This window comes from Rhineura floridana, chromosome 5 (genome assembly GCF_030035675.1).
Source record: "Rhineura floridana isolate rRhiFlo1 chromosome 5, rRhiFlo1.hap2, whole genome shotgun sequence".
Taxonomy (NCBI): Eukaryota; Metazoa; Chordata; class Lepidosauria; order Squamata; family Rhineuridae; genus Rhineura; species Rhineura floridana.
Genome location: NC_084484.1, coordinates 124,587,651 through 124,606,645, shown reverse-complemented (window position 1 = coordinate 124,606,645; position 18,995 = coordinate 124,587,651). Strand labels below are relative to the sequence as shown.

General features: G+C 40.4%; 1 protein-coding gene across 10 annotated transcripts in view; it reads right to left on the bottom strand.

Moving 5' to 3' along the window:
* Positions 1–18,694, bottom strand: part of GJA5 (gap junction protein alpha 5) — a 28,092-nt gene extending 9,398 nt beyond the window's left edge. For 2 of the 10 annotated variants that reach the window (XM_061627974.1, XM_061627985.1), the window contains exons 1-4: positions 18,489–18,694; positions 17,266–17,328; positions 6,518–7,817; positions 2,895–3,016 (exon numbers count right to left, since the gene is read on the bottom strand). The gene's annotated coding sequence lies outside the window, so the exon portion shown is untranslated. Of the gene's footprint in view, positions 1–2,894; positions 3,017–6,517; positions 7,821–17,265; positions 17,329–18,488 lie in introns of all 10 variants that reach the window. The other 8 variants (XM_061627975.1, XM_061627982.1, XM_061627980.1 and 5 more) reach the window with 6 other exon arrangements.
* Positions 18,695–18,995: the final 301 nt, after the last annotated feature.

Here is an 18,995-nt window from a genome sequence, read left to right as displayed (position 1 = left end):
ACTCCCACGAACAGGCCTATCAGGGAGTAAAGCGGTCCCTATAGGCTGACATTGTAATTTTTTTACTGCGCCAGCCTATTATCCTGTGGAATTCTCATTGGGATTGGATCCCAGGGGAGCACTCCAAGGAGGACTTGGATGCTGTGTAAATCCTCCCTGCCATGACCCAGAATGCCCCATTTTCAGGACTTCGGCTGGCTCTCCCTCCACCAGGCCAGCCATCCCTGGCTTTCATGCCATAATAACATTTGTTAGTCTTTAACAAGACTCTCTGTTGCAGCTACCCCTCGGAAATTCCAGATATTGTTGTAAAACAGTAACCTAAAAGCTCACACCTGAGTTTATGAATGCTGTGAATATATTGAGAAGCCAGCTGCAGGACTGTAAGCAAAGGATAATGCTAAGTGGCAGATAATGACCTTGGGTGTGAGTGTACAGAAGGCTGGTGCACAGATTGGTGTTTTACTTAGTATCTTTATCAGTGACTTCAAAGCTGACTGAACTGGCATGTAACTAAGCATGTAAATCGTATGGCTGGTACTAAATTGGGAGGTGTTGGATACACTAGTGAGGACAGCCAAACAATATGGATGAACCTAGAGAGATTAAGAAATATTGGCATAGTTTTACTGCAGTGGAAAGAAAAGGCTACAGCTTCATTTTCCCAGGCTGTATTGATTTGAAGCCAGTGAAAGGGAGATTGGTTTATTTATTTTTGTTTTTTATTGAAAAAGAGTAACCTTTGGGAGACCCAGGGGGAAACTTGGAGGCAACAAAGCGGATGATAGTCTAATAGCAAAAATATACCATGATACTGGCCTTAGGAAGGACATCATACAGATTTCTCAGCATCATAATAAAACATTTGAGCTTTACACAGAAGCATCACAGGCTGTACTTGCATTCCATGGTGTTTTAGCCACACTGTTTACTGTACCCATTTTTAGTCTCTTTGTGTACGTGTGTGTGTTTTCCAACTGCAGATAACATTTCATGCATCAATGTAGGATTTAGTTCACAAAAGCTTATGCCATAATACATGTGTGAGTTTCTAAAGCACCATGTGTTTACGGTAACAGACTGAGCCCCTCTAGAAAAAAAAGCCTCTAGAATTAGTTGAAAACTGGTATAATTACACGGCCTGTGTAATTGGGGATGGAGACCTTTTATTCAATTACCCTTGGCCCTTTTGCCCTCTCATCATCCTTTGCCCAATTTCTCTTTCTCTCCCCCACCCCTGGCTCAGCACTCCCAATCCTCCTGACCTTGGAAGGTGAATCTATAAAACCTCCCCTCAAGTTCAGGGACTTCTACAAAGCGTTGCCTTCATCTATTTTTTCCTCAGATCTAGTTCCCAGGTTGAGAAGGGAGGAGGCAGAAATACATTACTGCAGTGGTGGGGAACCCTTTTTAGTCCAAGGACCATATTTTCTCATGGTGAACCTTCCAGGGACCATATGTCAGAGGCAAAGTTGGGAGCAAAGCAATGGATGTGATCATTACCTTGTACAGTGAGCTACATTCCTGCCATGCACATAGCAGAGGTTTCCACACACACCCCTCTATCCAAGCAACCAAGAGGCATTATCACACTTCAAGGACAAACCACTTCAGGAGGGCTCAGAGTGGGGCTCGGGAGGTGTGACCTTGATAGAGTTCTGAAGGAGGGCCAAACAGAGAGGCCTAGAGGGCCACATTCAGCCCTGGGCTGGAGGTTCTCCACCCTTGCATTACTTCTTCCCCTTCTCAAATTAGTCTTGGTTATATTTCCTGCCCTACTACTCTTAGAGAGGAGTGAGGAATCTGTGACCCTCCAGACTCCAACACCCATCAGCCCCAGCCAGCATGGCTAATGGTTAATGATTATGTGAGTCAGAGTCCAGCAACATCTGAAGGGCCACAGGTTAGCCAACCCTGCCTTAGAGTATGACAAAAAGATAAAATGTTGGGAACCGTCCATTACAAATATGGATGAATTTCAGGCTTGCAACATTACCTGTGGTTTTTTATGAGAATCCCAAGGTCCATCAACTGGAGCTAGTGGTTGGGGGCACATAGTCAGATGCAAAATGGTGGCTCAGGAGGCCAAGTTGCACCACATGAGCCACACACTGGCATGGCGCGTTCACACACACACACTCATACAAATCTAAGTTAACTACAGATCAAGGATTCTAACAGCCTAATTTAGAGGTAGAGGTGTTGGGGAATATTGTGGCTGTTATTAAGCCATTGGGAGTCAGGAAACCCATGCTAACCTATTGCAAATTGTCCAACAATCTTCCAACAGATCTGGAGTGGAGAACTTTTGTCCCTCCAGATGTTGCTGAACTACAGCTACAATCATCCTTGGTCATTGGCCATGAGTATCGGGGCCGATGGGAGTTGGCAATACTTGGAGGGCCGAAGGTTCCTCACACCTGTAATAGATCATGAACTTCCTTCTGCCCACTCCTGATCTCTTAGATGAATATTTCTAACTTACATGTGGCAATATATCCACATTCTAGCCACCTTGCAGTTTAGCTAGGAAAGGAAAACTTACAGTTTATCTACTGATAGCAATAGGAGAGACCAAACTGAATTTACAATTTTTATGAGAACCAACAAATTAATTAAACCAACAAATCTTGGAGCAATATTTTCTTCAACAGATGTTGAAACATCTGTTCACCAAAACAACCACCACCAGCAGCTCTACCACATTTTGGGGACTTTCAATATTTAAAAAAAAAATCTTTCCAAGGAGGGAACATCATTTATTTATTTATTTATTATTTGATTTATATCTCACCCTTCCTGCCAGCAGGAAGATTTTTGGTTCTATTGATGAGAAATCAATTTACTACTTGTTCTTTTTGTGTGTTTTGGTTCCCCAAAGCCTGCTGTGGTACCTTTTCTTCATCCATGAAAATCTCCATCTGTGTGCATAACTGTTCTTTCCTTCTATTTTTTTTCCCAATGCCATGATGAGACAAAGGAGGCAAAGACAGCAGAGAAGGGTGTGTGAAATCACCTATAGGTCAAAGAGAAAGAAACTGGAAGAGATTGCATATGTTGGTATGCTTCAAATTTCTTCCAGCAAAGTACTGACATTCCCAAGGACCAAGTATGGGGATAAAATAAAATCTGTGTGGTAAAAATAATGCAATATTTGCAACAGTGAGGATACTTTGCATAGTTCCCATGTGACGATAGATTCAAAATCTCACCATTTAGAACTCTGATCCCTTAGGAATTCTCCTCACCATAGCAAAATCCAGAAAGAAGTTGTGGGTAGCTAAGACTGTTCAATTTGGATTCAAATTAATTTTATACATAGTTTACCATCTAAATTAATCTCCAGCTTTGCTAATATAGGTACTACAAGGGGGGGCATGTATTATGATTTGTGCTACGGTCAGAATTGAGTAAGTGCCAGTTTTATCTTTTCAGACAGAGGGAGGGCTTTGGTGCAAGCTGAAACATTTTTGTACAAAGCATGACATAGCCTGATCAAGCTTGTGCAACATCTCCTATGTAGATGTAATGGTTAGAGCTTTGGCCAAAGACTGGGGAGATGAATGTTCAAATTCCCACTGCCATGCAGCTGAGCTAGTGACTCACTAGGCTAACCTATCCACAAGGGTGTTGTGGGGGAATAAACTATGTATGCCATCCTGAGCTCCTTGTAGGAAGGGTAGGACATAAGTGTAATTAATACATAGAAGTTCCATTTTAAAACAACAGGAAGGGTGGGGAACCTGTGACCCTCCAAATATTTGCTTCACTACAACTCTCATTAGCTCCAGCTAGCATAGCCAATAGTCAGGGATGATGGGAGCTATAGTTCAACAACATCTGGAGGGCCCTGGATTCCCCATGCCTGGTCTACAGGCTGGGGCTTTTATCACCTCACCTATAACAGCCTTTTGTCTTTCCTTTTTGTTCTGTTATGCCTGACACCCACCCTGATATACAGTTCTAATGAACCCTAAATGTTGCTTCTTTGTTGGTCTTAATAAAGGTCACTCCCTACTGTTAATTTTTGATTTTTCCTTATGGGCCAGTGAGGCTACCTTCAATATTTTACACCATCAGTATTTTTTGAACAGAACAGAACTGGTAGCTCTCGGTCTGTCAACTAGAATGAAATCATGCATGTTACAGCTGACAGGGGAAGTGGGTGATGGTGTGGGATCAACCCTGATGGAAAGATGCTTTTATCTCCAGTGGCCAAATGGTTGAGGGGAAAGGGTGCCTTGGATTTCCCGAAACCATGAATTATATACCCAGCCTCAGAACCTTCACATACATGGACTGACATGCAAATATCTACATAATATGCATTAAATAGGGGTGGACTAATATCACACACACTTGTCTGCAGTTGTTTTAACATTTTCTTAAGTAGCCGCTCATTTAACGATTGTTCTGTATGGCTATTAATGTTTTTTAGAATGTTTTTATATTGCTGTGCACCCCCCTGATATTTTGCGAGAGTGTCCAGTCAAATATCTCGTTCCATGTGGAACATACAGCATATCATAATCCTTTCAGAATTTGTTGACAGAGATGTTCAGAGATTCCAATAAAAAGGGGAGGTGGAATTAAAAAGAGGTCACTTGCAGCTGAATTCAGATCACTGGGGAATTGGCTGGATATGCTGAGCTTGTCTCTAGTATGCAGTTCTTTCTTAGAATAAACATGCAATTCTTCTTCATGCTCTGAAGAATTATTTTTCTCCAGTTTGCCCCAAAAGCCTTTGATTTCTCTGGTCTCTTTATTTGCCGCTGTCCCCTTAAAGGCTTATAGACAATTCAGCTCAATAACACCTCTGATTTTGATGAGGCAAGTGCCAGCTTTTGTATAATGTTAGTAAACAACAAACTTCTATTAGCAAGATCACTGACCTGCCTTTAAATATAGCTAGTCTTGGGCTTCAATACTGTGAGCATTTTCTTCTCTCCTATTAAATAAAGTGGGACTTACTTTCAAGTCCAAACTCCTTGGATCAGGTTGTTAGGTTCTAGAGGATAGGGCTAGCCTATTGCTTGCAATTAGAAGAAAGCTCCTCTTCTGTCTCCCACTTCCAAATCATAAGAATTTTCATTGATTTTTCTAAAAGTATTATATGTGCAAACTAGGGATGGAATTATCTGTCAGTTTTGGTTCTCTCAGTTTCTCGTTTTTCTAATCTTAAATTTGGTTTTCCACATTTCTGCAGCAATTTGCTTTTTAAAAAAACTCATGAAAATTCTTCAGCATTTTAATGTGAATTTCTCTTAATAAATACATTTTTGTATGCAGTTTTGAGTAATGCATACATTTTTGCAAGCAATTTTCCTAATATAATGCATTTTTGTATGTTATTTTCACCAATATGTTCATTTTGTGCACACTTTCCCCTAATATATGCTTTTCTGTAAACCTTGCTTGGTTGGCAAATGCATTGCAAAATTCGGAAAAGTCCGAATATCAAAGGATAACTGTGTTTTGGTTCTCATATTGTTTTGAAAAGTGCAAATTTTATAAATTTGGCTTTAAATGAAAACTGAATTGAATTTCTCGCCATCCCTAGTGCAAACCTTGTCGCTGCCATTATAATAATCTAATTGAGATCAGACTGTTTAGCAGCATACTTACCCTGAGAGTAAGCACCATTGAATTCAATGGAACTTGCTTTTGAGTAGATATGTATAGGATGGTGCTGCCAGTGTCAATACTATGCAAGAAACAAAAAGCAATATCCTCCCAATTGCTCAAATAATAATAAAAAAACAACCTAGCAACAACAAGAATCCATTTATATGACAGCAAAACCTATCTCTAGACGTTATAGGTTTCAGCAGTCCGCAGATATCTTCATCAGCAACAAGAATCCATTTATATGACAGCAAAACATATTTCTAGACATTATATGTTTCTTTGGTTGTCAGGTATCAATGTTATGTTCAAAAGTTGAATTAATAGCAAAGCATAAACAGAATGAAAAACTCAGCCCTAGGTCACTGCTTCAGATATCATAAAAACTGATAAGGGCTTTCATAAAGATATGGACTTTCTCACATTAGCAGGACATTACTAGTCAAGGAATACTCCAATAAAAGTATACAAAAATGCCCTCAGGAAAAAATCTGAATTGCTCTAAGTCACCTAGCAGCACATGTCAGTTTTTGCCATAATCTTGTCTCTCAAGATTGCATTGGAGAGGGCTTTTCCCATTTTCACTAAAAAAAACAAAAAAAAAACCCCTTTCCATTAATTTTGCTACAAGCTGAAATCTTGGCTGATAGAAGGTGACTCCCTGGTTATACCTCCAGACTGCTGACAGTTCTTAATACTGCTTGCCTTAAATTAAATGAAAGCTGGTTCCAAAATCTTATTCTCTTAATTTTCAGCGTTGCTCCACATTCTTTCCCAAGAGAATATTTATTTGGTTCTAGACTACTGGGTTATGCCTTTAGTCACTGGACTTTCATCCTTCAATCTGAATTTCCATAGGTAATTATTATCTCTAAATGACAGTTTTACTCACCAGAATCTCCTCTTGTGTGTGTGTGGGTTTGAAATGACTCGTTCTTCTGTTATTCAGCATACAGCCTTGGTACCTTCTTTGGACTCTGTTCTTTTTGCCATCTTCCTTCCGACTTCTTTCTCTTTCCCCCTTTCCCTCACCTGCAGTTCCTTTTTCTCTCCTCCCTCTATGCATATACCCACTTCCTTCCTCACCCTTGGTCTTTCTCACCCCTTCCCTAGTCACCTTTTTAGAAAAAGGAGTCATTTTATAGACTTCCCCCCATCCCTTATCAGCTTTCCTCCATAGTCTTCCCTTCCATCTTGTTTGCTCTGCAGGCCTGCTATGCTGACTGCTGGTTTTTAATGCTGCTCTTTTCGTCAGGAGACAAAGCACTGCACATCAAGCCCTCTTCAAATAAGAAGACGCTATCCAGCTTGCCTTCAGAGTCAGAGACAGTGATGACCCTTTTGTAACCAGAGCCCTTGGAGAAAGTTTTACTCGCTCAAGAAGGAAAAGGGTTAGGGTTGAGGAAGATCGATGGAGCAGAGGTAGGTTGTCCCTTGTTACTTCTGAAAAGCTCAACCAATCACAGCATCATTCTGAAAGTTTTGAGATTCCCTTATGCTGACAAGAATGCTCTGCTTAGCAGGGTGTGTGAGAGAGGGGGGGACAAATATACATGCATATAAACAAACATTTATGCATGGGTCAAAAGTTAAAAATAGAACGAATGGGTTCTGGACTGTGTTTGCAACACAAATAGCCTATTGAGAAGAATGTACAATGTGACCCAACCAGGACCAATATCAAAGCTCCAGAAGGAGAGCAAGAGTTTTGCTATAGGTTATAGTGACCGTTGAGGGACGTTACTTGTCAGCAGGCTTCACTCCTGTTTGCCATATGTTAGAAAAGTGGAACTTCACTTCTTAGGTCTTCCCTCAGTGTGTGGCATGTTCTCTCTTTTGGATTAAAGCTGTCCCATTAGCCTTTGTTGACTCTGAGGCTCCCGCCCGCTCATCTCTTTCAGTTCAGTCTCCCAGACCTTCAAACCATGAGATATTCCTCACAGTGTGGGAGATGACGGAGGTATGCTAGCAGCTATCCTCAAATGCCTGGCTTTTAAATGAAATGTACATTGTTCTATTATTATGAGAAGCCAGTCATAGGAGATATCCAATTTATTACTTTATTAAGGAACAAGAGGTCTTCTCACCTTGAGCTGCTTTCCTGTCTGCCTCTTTCCTGAGCCTGACCTAGTTAGGGGAGATTCCCTTAGAGGTATAGTCACACTTATCCTCCTTTCAGTGGGTATGGTTTCCTACTAAAACAAAACCGAAGAACTTATAACTGAACAGAACGGAACACAGATACCTCCTCATTTATGTTCCCACCCAACACATCTACTTCTCCTCCCTGTCTTGCCTTCTCCTGTATTAAATGCTACTAAAAACATTGTCATGCCAAATGCCTTTTTTCAATTAAGGCCCTTTATGATTTCTTGCTTTGTTGCTTCCATCTATTCTGTATTGTTTTAATTATTTTTAAATTTTGTTTTAAAGGTATTTTATTGTTTTGATGTTTTGTTTGTTGTTAGTCACTTGGAGGCAGGGGCTGATTTTATATTTTTTTTGGCTTTGGACATCAGGGATCGCCTTTGGGGGGCCAGTGGGCACATTTGGTATTTTGAGTGTGCCGTGAGTGCCAGTCACAAAATGATTGCCATGTAAGCATGACATAACACAAAGTGGCTTCCACATCTAAAAGAGGAGAAAAAGAAACAGGATCACAAAATGGTACGGGAATGCCCTTCCTTCATCAATGGGGAAAAAGGCACCTCTATCAGCCAATGCCATGCTCGCTCACAGAGAGAAGCTCTTTACAATTCTCCAGAATGGAAGGGAGAGTGGGTGCTGAATTCTGGCATACAATGAAATGTGGGCATGCTTAAGTGGGTGTGTTTAATGTAGGAGAGGATGAGCCAATAGAAACTGGAACTGAGTAGGACAAGCAAACAGTCTCTTGTGCACTATGGATTCTTGAGTGGATATTTTCCAAGACCTTTTGCAGACACTATAGGAGATACTGGTGGGCATACCCATGTTGTACAGCGATGGTGAGATGACCATAAATAAATATACTATTTTATTTTTGTTAGAAGGTTTTTTGAGCCTTAGATGGCAGGATACAGTGGTTTTAAGAAAGTAAATAAATAAATGATACTGATGATGTCAAATTTAGTTGTGCAATATTGGAGCTGTTTGGAACAGCCAACCACAGCTACATTAACCATGCACTGAAGCTAGTGCTCTTGTGGCCACATTTTGATATCTAGGTCCTCATTATTGCACCTATATGCTTCCTTCTGGTACTGCAGGCTTGAGATTTTTGATGGTTTCCCCTCAAACTAAGTCTGACATTGTACAATTGCACTCAACTTCTTATGTACCTATACACATTTCAGTAAATTTGATGCTGTGTGCCAAAAAGGTGTCTTTGTGTATGTCTGTGTAACATGGAATAGTGAGCAGTATTTTGGCCAATATGTAGAAAAAGGTGGAACACGTTTCCTGTTAAGGAAAACAACTTGTGGGGGGTGATTTGGAGTGGAAAATATGGTGTGGTGTTTAACCCTTTTCCTGCCTGCCATTTTCCTATTCCTAATCTCCCAATCACCACCTAAGCATCTTTTGCCCACTGAATTCCAGGTATATGTTTATACTCACAGATCCTATTGCAGAGGCTGGGGGGCGGGATTTGGAGTGGGAAAAATAATGGGTGATCAAAGGGTTAAGCGCCCTTTCTGCTTCTCTATCACCCAAGCTACTTTTCTTAAGAAAAAAAATCTATCCATAAGGCATTGTTGCTCACATTTATATAGAACATGCAGTTTGTCTCTTTGCTGCAACAAGGAAATAAATGTATATTGTCTCAAAGAGGACATTGTTTACTTATGCAAATATTCATTAAGTATGCATTTGATTTCTAGGCTCAAAGAAGAACCGGTGGATTCATGACACATGTATATTCAAAGGCATATGTATAATGCAAGACCATCAGCTCTTTTTGACTTGAAGATAAAGAAAGAGCAACAAAACAACACATGAACATTCATTGCATGATACTACATTTTTAGTTTGATGACTGGCCCAGTCCATTCATCCATGTTGGGCGGGGGGGAGGGGAGAGAAAATCTAAAATTGTAATGGATTTTATGATGATGTGATGAGAGCAAGGAAGGACACGACAGGCACAGATTGCCTAAACTGCAGTGATGTCACGGAATATGTACAAACATTCTAATTTCCTTAACGGGAAGTTCATAGTAATAGCTTGGAGCTTCTTGTGGAAGAAGTGAAAGCTCAATTTGGCTGAAGAAAGCCCTCATCCAGGTCTAGGGAGGGACAAGAGGACCTAAGCAGGGAGAGTGAATAAGATTTCCCAGGAAGCAGACAAGCAGACAGTAAGCCTAGAGGTCAGATGGGCTGAAGAAGGGCAGGCACTGAACTGACAAACATGAGCCTCAGAGAAGAGTGGGTGGAAGAGAATGAAAATAGAAATGGACTGCCTTCAAGTCGATCCCGACTTATGGGACCCTATGAATAGGGATTTCATGGTAAGCGGTATTCAGAAGGAGTTTACCATTGCCTCCCTCTGAGGCTAGTCCTCCCCAGCTGGCTAGGGCCTGCTCAGCTTGCCACAGCTGCACAAGCCAGCCCCCTTCCTTGTCTGCAACTGCCAGCTGGGGGGCAACTGGGCTCCTTGGGACTATGCAGCTTGCCCATGGCTGCACAGGTGGCAGGGCACGTAACCCCTGAGCCACTCACTGTGGGGTGATCTTTAGGTGGCCCTTGACACCCAGGAGACACGAGTGGGGATTTGAACTCACAGACTCTGGTCTCCCAGACAGGCTCTCCTCCCCATTGTGCTATACCAGCTGTTGGAAGAGAATGAAGCCTGCAGAAAATAAGGACAGAGAATTCAGGGACCTAAGGATAAGATGGGCAAATGAGAAGCTGTGGAAAAAAGCCTTAAGACCTAAATCAAGCAATTGCTATATAACATTGACAGAAAAAAAATGGGGTGGGGGAGAGATGAATGTGCCAGCCAGGCTCTATAATGAAACAAATATGGATTTTTAAATAAAATGTAATAAATATTTCTCTTGGATAAGTATATTAAAAACACAACTATTTTTTTCAGAAGAGATGCCTCTGGAACCCCTGGAAGTGGAAGGTACATGTTTAATACAAACAGAACGCTCATGATTGTTGTGAAGGCAAATGGGAATATCCCTTCTGTGTTGCCCTGAGCAGATTGGAGGAACAGTCACGCACATATGTAAAAGACAGATAATACAATAACACTTTTCCTTAGTGCTCAAAGCTCTTCCTTCTATATAACATTATGTCAGCATTTCCTACAACAGCTCTTCAAGGTGGGCAAGTATTATTATCTCCATATTACAGATGGAAAGGTGTAAGGAGGTTGAGAATGAAGGTCAAGCGAGGTGTGCCCATGCTGCCATTCACACAGTTGCCTCACTCGCATATAAAGCAGGGCTGTCTTTACCTTTATCTTTACCTGGATTTTAGGCAGGTCACTACCTCTCAACCAACCTATCTCACAGAGTTGTTGTGAAGATAACAATGAGAGGGGGTGGAGAGCCAGGTATGCTGCCACAGCTTCTCTGAGGAAGAGAGGGCTAAAAAATGCAATGAAGAATCACAATATGTGATCCATTTAACACCATTGGGACAAGGGGATAAGAAAGCCATTTGTCTCTACTGAAATTAACTTTATTCATTGTTGAGGACAGCAGTAGCTATGAAGTTATCCCCATCTGGAAGATAAGCTCTCTCTGTCCTTCTGTGCTCTACAGACTGAAGGACCAGCCTGAGCTACTCCAAGGGAATTCCCACTAGAAAGCTGTAGCATGGAAAGAACTGAGAATTTGGAGCCATGCTGAAATGAACAGAATTAAGGTGAACATATTGTACATGAAGGGATTGCCTTACAAGTGCTTACATGCACAATTCTTTCTGTTTCTACACCCATTCAGCCTAGGTGAGAAGCCAGGAAGAAATATGGAGAATTTAAAAAAAAACCCAAACATGTATTTTTAGCATAATGAATTACATTTAAGGACTAGCTCAGGAAGACAGATGTAAACGTAAAGACAAGACTATGAGGTTAAAAACATTAAAATTAAATTATTCAGCTGTACAGAGTTTTTTATGTGAATTTTGATTGTCTTTCCATCACAGGTCTCTGCTGACTTAGGTGTCCAAAAGTGATCAGTATTGTTCACATATCTTAATTTAGGCAATGATTTAGGTTGATTTCCTCAATAATATTATCGTGAGTTTGGGAGAGGCTTGGACAGGGGAGGGTTAATTGCAGAGCTTGGAAGTAATTCGTTAGGAAAAACAGATTACTTGTAATTTATTACTTTTCTGAGGAACGAGTGGGTAATTTCTTTACATTTTGATTGTAATAGAACGAGGAGTAATTTCATTACTTTTTAGCTGTAATTGTAATGTTTCCAGCATTACTTTTGGGCGTTACTTGGGAGGGGGAAGCAGGGGAAACATTCTGCTCCTCTGATTCGTGGATAAAAATCACGTGCTTCTGCGCAGTGTCGCTCTTCCCTCATACTCTATGGGTGTTTAGGAGGTGGAGAGCGAAATGGGAGTGGAGTGGAGAAAAAATGGATGGTGGAGAAGAATGGAGTGGAGGGAGAAAGGAGCTGGAGGGCAAGGAGGCAGCAGCAGAATGGACATGAAGAATTGTGGAGGTGAGAGACAATGATGTGTGTGTATGTTGGTTAATACTGCATTTGCACTTGGTGTGAGGGAGTAGCCCTCTCTGGCTACTTTGCTGCATTTGCAGTGTTTTAACTTTTTTGCACCCTAAGGGAAAATGTTTGCTTTGTGGCAGGGCAGGGTCTGGGAGGCAGCTGAGTGAGAGAGACTATGCTTGCTAGCTGAGAGGGGGGGTATACACAAAGCTCTGAGTGGTGGCTTCTGTCTCCCTCTCCACCTCCCCTCTCACCAGGGGAGAGAAGAGAAACCACCACTGCTAGTTAGCCACCCAGAAGTACCAGGACTGCTGAGAGAGCAAGGAGTAGAGCCAAAAGCCTCCTCACAGCTGTGGCTTTGGGGTGAGCCAGGGGCAGGCAGAAGTTGCAGTAACAAGCAGTCAGGGTCCTAAAGAGCTACTGCTTCCAGTTTTCTTTCCTGCCCTTCCTTTCTTCCTAACAACCAGGATGCCTCTTCGTCTTCTGAGGAAGGTATTCCCTGGAGGTTGCTTGTGCAAATTAAAAAATCCCCCTCCCTGTGGCAAGTGCAAAGAGTTCCAAACAGGCACTTGTCCAGGCACTTGTTAAAAATCATTGTATAATTAAATTATAGTACAATATGTGCAAGACTATTCAGAAGTAAGTCTCTTTATGTTTAATGGAGCTTACTCCCAGATAAATCAAATTGGGTATAGGATTGCACTAATTAGGCAAGATAAGGCCTGATTGCAGCCTTGAAGCTGTACTAATTTGTGGGGGGGGGAGGAAAAATATGACACTTTATAGTACAAAGGTGCATCAATCTGGTTAAGGCAAGTAAAATTTGATGCCTGTAATACAAGGACTAACCTGCAATCCAATACACATCAGAAGTAACTTCCATTGGGTTTAATGGGACTTACTCCCAGACAAGTGGGTACTGTACTGGGGAGTAAGTCCCATTGAACCCAACAGAGCTTACTTCTGAGTAGACATGTATTGGATTGCAGCCTTAGTAATTCTTTTGCAGCCATTTTAATTCTGCCTTCTGTATCTTCACAACAGCCATATGAGGTAGGTTAGGCTGAGAGTTAGGGACTGGCCCAAGACAGTAAATAAGCAAAAACTAGGGTTGCCAGGTTCAGGGCCTGAGACTGATCCTGTATCTTTAGGAGAAGAGAAGGTCAACCAAGTGCAGGTGTTCTTGCAACACTGTAATGGGAAAAACCACAAGGTGGAATTCTCCCTTCCCCCTGCACAACTTTTAAAGATACAGAAGACCTCTTAGAGGCTGGGCCTGGCAACCAAGAGGTCTTCTGTATCTTTAAAAGTTGTGCAGGGGGAAGGGAGAATTCCACCTTGCGGTTTTTCCCATTACAATGTTGCAAGAACACCTGCACTTGGCTGACTTTCTCTTATCCTAAAGACACAGGATCAGTCTCAGGCCCTGAACCTGGCAACCCTAATTATGACTCTTAAGTTCTACCTCTGACAGTTCAATCGTGTATACATGTCTACTCAATGAGTTCAGTGGGACATACTCCCAGCTAAATTTGTACAGGATTAAGTTACCTCTTAAGTTATACTGTTGACAAAAAAAATTACAAAGGCAACTAGTAAAGTACTAAAGCTTGCATTTTTCTTTGATGATAGGGGATTGCCATATTGATCAAAATGTGTTTTAGTTGAAAGGGTTGCTGCGGTTTTTTTGCGGCACAAAACAGGCATGGCTTCAAGCGCCGCAATAGAATGCCTGTTCAGTACTAGTGGCAACAGAATGATTGTACAAAGACATTCCTTGTCTGATGTGCTCTTTGAGCAAAGATGAGACATAACAGAAATGTATTGTAAAAGCAGCACTTCAAATGTAAAATTTGATTTTGAGTGGAAAAGTATACATGTATTGGGGTGTTGCCATTGGGGGGTGGGCGTGGGGGTGGATGTGAGATTCTGTTATACCATTCTGTTAATCTTATGGATAAAAAAAAATATTCAACTACCCTCTGTGCGTGTGTTTATTTCTAATGTTGTTTTAGTCTACTTAGATGTGCAGCAGCCAAGGCCAGCACCTTGTAGGCACTCCAGTTTTTAAAAAAGCAACAAGTGTAATTGTAGTGATTATGTTTGAGTAAAGGTAAAGTAATCAGTTACTTTCAGAGCAATTGTAATTTGTAATGGCAATTTATTACTTTTGGGGGCAATAATTTATTACTTTTTAAAAGTAATCTTCCAAGCTCTGGTTAATGGGGCCAGAATTACTGCAAATCTTCCTTAATAATCAGTGGCAAGGCTGTCAGGTACATTTTTTGTTAAGATGATTGCTGGCTAAACGGTCCAAGAAAGCCTTATACAGCTTGGAACCAGGATACCTGAAATACCGTCTTACCCCTTATATAACCAGTTGATCACTGCGCTCTGCAGGTGAGGGCCTCCTGCAGATACCATCTTACCAGGAGATCTGTTTCGCACAACATAGGAAACGGACCTTTAGTGTAGTGGCACATACCCTGTGGAACTCCCTACCCTTAAATACTAGAGAGGCGCCATCTCTGTTATCTTTTCGGTGCCTATTGAAGACTTTCCTCTTTCAACAAGCCTTTTAGGTTAAGACCTATCCCAGTCTGTGTTGGAATTGCTTTTAATATGTTTTTTTTTAAAAGAACCTTCTCCCCCCCCCCAACAATATGGTTTTTTAAACCCTTTTTATTTAAGATGTTTTTAAAGCTTTTTAAAATAATGTCTTTAAAGTTGTTTTGTAAAATGTATTTTACGGTCTGTTTTTATGATGTTTTAAAGTGTTTTTACTGCTTTTATTTGCCGCCCTGGGCTCCTGCTGGGAGGAAGGGCGGGATATAAACAAACAAACAAACAAATAAAGCCAGGAGATGGTTAGAAAATACCACTAAGCCTTATTTCACTTCAGCCCACTGCCAGCCAGATGGGAAAGTGTTTTTGGAAGAGAGACAGCAGATTTTTGCATAAGACAGAGAGAAGCAGAAAGAGAACATGCTCTGACAAGTGCCTTTTAGGGGGCTACATCTCTATGTACATCTGATGTGGGGGCAGTGGATTTTGTTGCTGAAAGTGTCTGAGCTATGTGTTCTGTATTTAAGAACCTGTGTGTTCTTAAATAAGAGAACCAGTGTAGCATAGTGGTTAGAGTGTTGGACTACGACCTGGGAGACCAGGGTTCGAATCCCCACATAGCCATGAAGCTCACTGGCTGACCTTGGGCCAGTCACTGCCTCTCAGCCTCAGAGGAAGGCAATGGTAAAACCACCTCTGAATACTGCTTACCATGAAAATCCTATTCGTAGGGTCACCATAAGTCGGAATCGACATGAAGGCAGTCCATTTCCATTTTTCATGTTCTTAAATATTACAAAATGCCATCAGCCTCCAGTGACCTCCTTTCTTTCTTTTTTTTTTTAATAATTTTTATTCAAATTTTTCAAAAGACAAACAAAACAAAGTCAAAAAAACATAACAATACATCAACAAAAAATGAAAATAAAATAGTTGACTTCCGATTTGTCGCAGATCAGCTATAAGTATATAATATACATCAAACCTGTCCCTTAATGTATACATACAGAGTCCCTTTTCTCCGTAGGCTGTCTTAATTAATCGTCAAATCCCAGTATCATCATTTTATTTTGATCTTTCAACAAAAAGTCTAAGAGAGGCTTCCATTCCTTAAGAAATGTATCTGTCGATTTTTCTCTAAGTAAACATGTCAATTTGTCCATTTCTACTAAATCCATTAATTTCAATAGCCATTCTTCCATTGTTGGTATTGATTCCATTTTCCACTTTTGTGCATATAATAATCTTGCTGCCGTAATCATATATAATATTATTCTTCCATATTTCTTTTCTATTTGTTTATCCATAAAACCCAATAAAAAAAATTCTGGTTTTGACTGAATATTTATCTTTAGAATTTTTTGCATCTTCCTACCTATCTGTGCCCAAAATGATTTTGCCTTTTTACATAACCACCACATATGATAAAATGATCCTTCTTGTTGTTTACATTTCCAACAAACATTAGAAACATTACTATACATTTTTGACAACTTTTCTGGACAGTGACCTCCTTTCAAAAGAAACTAACCCCAGGGAAATGCTGTGCCTCCTGGAACTTCTCACTTTTTGGCGGAGTGGGGCAAGCATAACAATACATTATTTTCTATGTAAGGTAGTCTAAAGAAATTATCTACATAACATATTCTTAAATTGTATTTATTCATTTATTAGATTTGCATATCACCTTTCCTCCCCATGATTCTCTCTCCCCTTTTATTCCCATAACAACGCTATAAGGTAGGCCAGGCTGAGATATAGTGATCACCCAGTGAGTTTCATGGCTATCTGGGAATTTGGATCCAGTCCTAATCTGACACTCTAACCACTTCACCATGCTGTTTCTCTTGTCATTCCTATTACATTTTTAACCAATAGTGCAATCCTATATATGTTTACTTGGAAGTAAGTCCCATTCAGTGGAGCTTAATGTCAGGTAAGTGTGCAGAGGATTGAGCTTACTTCTGAGTAAACATGCATAAGATTGTGCTGTTAAGATGCAAGCCTATGTACACATAACTGGGAGTAAGTCCAACTGAACACAAAGGATTTTACTTGGTAGTAGATATGCATAGGTTTGCCCTGTTGTTCATTATTTGTCAGAAAAAATGCTAGAGATTAACAGACAGAAAAGACTTGAATCAGCTGACAGAATGAGGCAAAACAATTTGGTACTAGTTTAATGATTCAGAAAAGGAAAGTGCTCTTTGACAAGGTTATGATTTGAAATAGCTGTTCTACAAAGCAACACTTTGGCATTGTTAATTGGTACAATAGAGAGGAAGTGTTTTGTTTCAGTGTCATTTAGTTATCAGAGTTTGACATAGATTAACAGCTCTTCAGTTCCATAGGGAAATGAAAAAATATTAAACTGATATGCAAGATCAATAGATCTGATACAAACCTTTGGAAAAGCCCAAAATCTGGCATATTTTCAGAAGTTAAATTTGATCTCAGAATGTAACATCTAAAATTCAGAAATGAAATTAGACATCATCACCATTCAAACTTTAGGGATATGTTTCACTTAATGGGTAAGTTTGGTGAACACAAAATTTACTAACTTCTGTTTCATGTGCCCTATATTATTAGCTAGTGATGGCTACTGTGTGCCAGTTGTCAGATAATGTTTAAAGTAGAATGCTGCATTTCTGATGCTGTCAAATGATGACTGCTTCTGTATGTCAGCTATCAGAACTTGTACAATGCTAACTACTGCTGCACATCAGCTATCAACAGTCCACTTGGACTGAAATCTGCCTAAATGTAAGTGCATTTATGTCCCATTAATCACTGGCTATTAAGTGCATTGAACTTTATGCAGCATTGCGCTTCTGAATTTTAAATTCCTATAATTGTCTGAGGCATTTGATTCTAAGGGACAAGATAGAACCATTCCTTTGTATAGCTTGCTACTGGGTGTTTAGATTCATCTTCATTATCTTCCTTATTTTTAGTATGCCCACCTTAATAGTAACTCCCTCTCACACCCACAAAAATTATCAGTTCATTTAGAGGTACAACAGGCAACAGGAGATCACCATATTTGCATAATGCATAATGGGTAAGAAAGGAAGCTTTTAAATAGTAAAATGTCAGGACTGCAAGCCAAAAGAACACATCTTTCCCAAAGTAAAAACTTGCTTGTTATGAACTTTGTATTAGCTATTGCAAAGAATGTCTGTATTTGTAGGTGTTATTTGCCATCTCTGTTATGCTTTTTTTACATGTTTATCCACCAATATTCATTCAGTTAAAGCTGCACATCTACACTGAATGTACTGGGACTTACTGCCAAATCAGAGAGGAACTCTGTTCTCCCCATTTCCCCAAAGCAGAAAGGAAAATTTGGGATGATATATGATTTGCCAAGAACCATGCAGTACATCCTCTACAGAAACGACAAGATCTTCATTTCGTCAATCAATAACATCTGCTTAAACCAGGTTAAACATAAATGTTTCAGTAGTAGTAGTAGTAGAAGAAAAGTCCTTACAAAATATACTCTCCCCCTTCATTTCATCTGATTTTGGACAGGCAGAGAAAGGAGCACAAAAAGAGATGGGTGAAGAAGTTACTCGTAATAATTTAGCTTTTGGGTTGATCTTTAGACTTGCAGGAACATACCTTCTATGCTTGTATATCCAGCAGGGATCCTTGTCTGATGGAAGATACTTTCGATCAGACAAACAAATCTTAGATGAGTGTCAGAACGCCACTGTTGTCAGCTGGCTGCCTGAAGGTTCCCAAAAACCTGAAGGAAGCAAGCTGTAGGGTCTCCTGGCTTCTGAGTGCTTTATGACATGCCCCAGCAGCTGTCAGGCTCCTATAGAGTCATCATTGTGGATGGGGATATAAATGTGGTCCCAAGAAGGCTTTATTGTAAGCAGTAACTTGGCTTTAGCTGAGCACTTCCTCTGGCTCCCAGCCTCTCTATTTTTAATGAAGGAATTTGGGGCTATCGCAAAGGAAGTCAAATTGTTTTAGGAAAACAATAGCAAAGTAACTAAAAGTTTATTAGTTTCCTCCCTTGGGGTCTCCCCTGGGAATGGGAATGGAGTTGTCAATTGGACTAAAATGATGGACAGACTGTTTGTTTAAACGTGTAATACACTGGACTAATTCAATCTTGTT